The sequence below is a fragment of the Pleurodeles waltl genome, chromosome 4_2 (genome assembly GCF_031143425.1).
Source record: "Pleurodeles waltl isolate 20211129_DDA chromosome 4_2, aPleWal1.hap1.20221129, whole genome shotgun sequence".
NCBI lineage: Eukaryota > Metazoa > Chordata > Amphibia > Caudata > Salamandridae > Pleurodeles > Pleurodeles waltl.
In genome coordinates, this window is record NC_090443.1 from 175,484,186 (window position 1) to 175,488,363 (window position 4,178).

The 4,178-nt window shown below is 42.7% G+C and overlaps 1 non-coding gene across 1 annotated transcript; it reads left to right on the forward strand.

Annotated features, from left to right (window-relative positions):
• The first annotated feature begins 1,112 nt into the window (after window positions 1-1,112).
• Window positions 1,113-1,226, forward strand: LOC138294296 (U5 spliceosomal RNA). Its single transcript, XR_011203335.1, has one exon. It is a non-coding gene; the product is annotated as a U5 spliceosomal RNA (small nuclear RNA).
• Window positions 1,227-4,178: the final 2,952 nt, after the last annotated feature.

A 4,178-nucleotide genomic window follows, 5' to 3' on the forward strand; every position in this document is an offset into this window, starting at 1 on the left:
ACTCCTCTGCTTCAGTACACTACATCCGTAGGGAGATATTCCGTGACCTCAAAGGGGGCTCTGCCCAGGGCCCTAAGAGCCAGCTGAGGCTCCGTTTGTTGAAACACCATGGTTCACCCTCCTTTAAACAAAGCAGGGAAGCTGCAAGGTTAGCATCCAGTGCATTGGCTGTTTTTTAACATATGCCTCGCATCTGTCAACCTCTAAATGAGGCGGCAAATGTCACCCTTGAATGCAACTGTTTGAAACCTAAAGAAGGAAAAAAGCATTATGCTTATTGTTTATTGTGTATTTCTAGGTAATAGTAACAGGTATGGTGTAGGGAAATGCCTCTGATGGCATGGTTTCCCCATAACTTATTGCCTTTTGTTGATGCTAGTTATGATTGAAAGTGTGCTGGGACCCTGCTAACCAGGTCCCAGCACCAGTGTTCTTTCTCTAAACTGTACCTTTGTCTCCACAATTGGCACAGTCCTGGCACACAGATAAGTCCCTTGTAAGTGGTACCCCTGGTACCAAGGGCCCTGCATGTATTTTGCCACCCTGGGGACCCCTCACGCAGCACATCCACACTGCCTCACAGGTTGGGTGTGCTGGTGGGGAGAAAATGACTAAGTCGACATGGCACACACCTCAGAGTGCCATGCCCACAACCCACTGAATGTGGCATAGGTAAGTCACCCCTCTAGCAGGCCTTACAGCCGTAAGGCTGGGTGCACTATACCACAAGTAAGGGTATAGTTGTGTCTAAGCAAATCCTTAGACATTGTAAGTGCAGGGTAGCCATAAAGAGTATATGGTCTGGGAGTTTGTCAAGCATGAACTCCACAGTTCACTTGGGGGTTAACTTGAGCCCCCAATGGTGGGCTGCCTATGTCCAGGAGACTGAACTTGTAAGTGCTTTACTTACATGAGAGACTAACCAATACTTATCTCCACAAGAAACTGTTGATTTTTGCAGTGTCCACTTTTTATACAGCTTATTGCCATCTTTGCCAAAACTGTGTACATTACTGTTTTAATTCAAAGTTCCAGACTTACCTGTGTGAAGTACCTTATAATTTATGTACTTACCTAACTTCTGAATCTTGTGCTTCTAAAATAAATTTAACACACTCGGGTTTCTCTTCAAAACGAATAAATCTTTCGCCTTTTATTAAGGATTTCTGTGGAAAATAAATTAAGAAATTAATATTTTGATATATAAAAACCTATTGGCCTGGAGTTAAGTCTTTGAGTGTAAGTTCTCATTTATTGCCTGTGTGTGTACAACAAATGCTTAACACTACCCTCTGATAAGCCTACTGCTCGACCACACTACCACAAAATAGAGCATTAGTATTATCTAATTTTGCCACTATCAACCTCTAAAGGGAACGCTTGGACTCTGTGCATACTATCTCTCACTTTGAAATAGTATATACAGAGCCAACTTCCTACATATGGTAAGTACTGTAGCTCTGTAGCTAGCTTCGAATATTTGCAAAACCTCCTCCATTCCTTCCTTAAAAGGCTGTGGTGCTGTCAGTTATCTGTAGCCTGATATGCTCTATTTGATACCACAGTGGATAAATGAACACATTAACCTGTAGTTTTGTGATTAAATATTTTTTTCAACTTAGACATCAAAAGGAACTATAAGCAAAACAATAAGGTGATCTAATTGGAGAAGGAAATGTCAATCGGTCAGTATACACTTTTTTCTTGAAGACTTTGTTATTAAGGGTTATCCGGTGAACGGCAAATGGACGAGGCAAATGGAGATCAATGCAAGTGCTTTATTTATGCACTGCACCTGTTCAATAATGAGCATCAGATCTGTAGTGGAATACCTTCTCACTTGTTGGCAACACATTTTTAGCTTTTCCATGGATACACTTGTAGGTGAGGTGGAGGGAACTTAAGTATGAGAACTTAAGAACTTAAGTCAAGGGAAGAATCCACCAAATCGGATCTAGTGATCAATCTATCATCACGATCACTTTCCCCTATTGATCTACAAGTCTTGAATAAAGGACTGGGCTTTGTCCCTACTCCCAGAGAAGACCCTTTCCGCCTCCACTGTGAAATGTCTCATCTCTTCAGGAAGATTAGACTTCAATTCTTCTTTGAGGACCGCTCTCATGTTGATCAACCCACTGACACGGGCCTTCGAAAACCATCCACTTTCATGCCCCCTACCTCCTCTATGCCCCACGAAGTATTAGCATTTGAAAAAGCAGTACTAAGTGATTTATCTGCTTTACAACCCCAACGGAGTTTTTCCAACATCTCCAATGCTGAGAGAGATGCCCTAAAAGCTCTATCTACAGACTTGAGTGTTGTCATCAAACCTGCGGATAAAGGGGGAGCCACGGTGATAATGAATTCATCTGATTACAGACAAGAATGTTTACGTCTATTGGGGGATTCGACCTATTACACACAGACCAACACAGATCCAACAAAGAGGTTACAAACCAAAATACGAGATATGATTGAGGAAGCCTTAACGAACACTTGGATCTCACGCAATGAGGCCTCTTTTCTGGGTACTACAAGCCCGCGTATCCCCTACTTCTACTGCCTCCCCAAAATCCACAAGGGTAAAATACCTCCCCCGGGACGTCCAATCGTCTCAGGCATAGGGTCCATCCTGGAACCCCTCTCTACTTTTTGTGACAAATTCTTACAACCGATTGTCCAGACATCCACCACCTATTTGAAGGACACCAAAGATGTCCTCAACTTGATTTCAGCTATCAATTCAACGACTGAAGTTCATGCCCTCATTACCCTTGATGTTGAAGCCTTGTATACAAATATTCCACAAGAGGCCACTTTGGAAGTTGTTGAAACTGCCCTTCACTCAGTCAGTCAGATACTTACTTCTCCTGTACATTTCATTATGCATTGTGCATCTCTAGCCCTGAAAGAAAATTTCTTCCAGTTCGAGGATCTTCTCTTTCTTCAGACTCGTGGCACATCAATGGGTAGTACTTTCGCCCCAAGCCTTGCGTGTCTATACATGTCTGACTTTGAATCAAGGTTTATACTCCCTGACACCAATCCTTTTCATACCAACATTAAACTCTGGCGTAGATATATCGATGACATTTTGATCGTGTGGCAAGGTCCCCTTTCTGTAGTACAAGCTTTTACTACTTGGGTTAATACATTGAACCCTTTTTTGAAATTCACATCTTCTGTCTCTAATACAGAGATACCCTTCCTGGATCTCATGATCTGCATTGAACATGGGAAATTACACACTCATACTTACCAAAAAACTACAGACCGCAATAGTCTCCTTATGTATGAGAGCCACCATCCTAAGGCACTAAGAGACAATCTTCCGTACGGTCAGTTTCTCCGACTCCGACGGAACTGTAGTACCACCCGTATGTTCTCCTCCCAAGCTGATGATTTGACCACCAGACTGAGTAACCGCCATTACCCAGACAAGGTGGTCAGGACAGCCTATAAACGGGCCAAGTACTGTAACAGAGACAATTTACTATCTACTAATTCGGTGGACCTAGAGCCTAAACTCACATGTGTGTCGACCTTTACTCCTCTTTCCAACACTATCCAAAAAGTTGTGAATAAGAGATGGTCTATTCTCTGTAGTGGTGGGGCGCAGATTCCAAAACCTCTATTTGCCTTTAAACGCACCACTAATGTAAAGGATTTACTCGTCCATACTAGACCCCGCCCCACTTTATCACCCCCCCATTTACAAACACTATGGGGTTTACCACCAGTAACTGGTCATTTTCCTTGTGGCACGTGCAATGTTTGCACCCTGACTAAACGATTAAAATCCATCGAATTTGACTCCATAGGCCCTTGGCATCTACTCAGACACACGAATTGCAACACAAAAAATTGTGTTTACATGATCACTTGTCCCTGCAATTTACAATATATAGGTATGACCACACGAGCAGTGAAACTTAGGATTAACGAACATCGCAGCAACATCAGATGTGGCCGTGCCACGACCAAACTGGCTTTACACTTCCTTGACAAAAGACATAGCCCTAACGACATGTGGTGGGTCGTGCTACAAATTGACTCACGCAACACACCAAACTCACTTTTTGAGTTAGAACAACAATGGGTGTTTAAATTACGCACCCACTTAAATGGCTTGAATGATGAGATTCCTTGGAATTGTCTTTCAAAATGATTTTTCA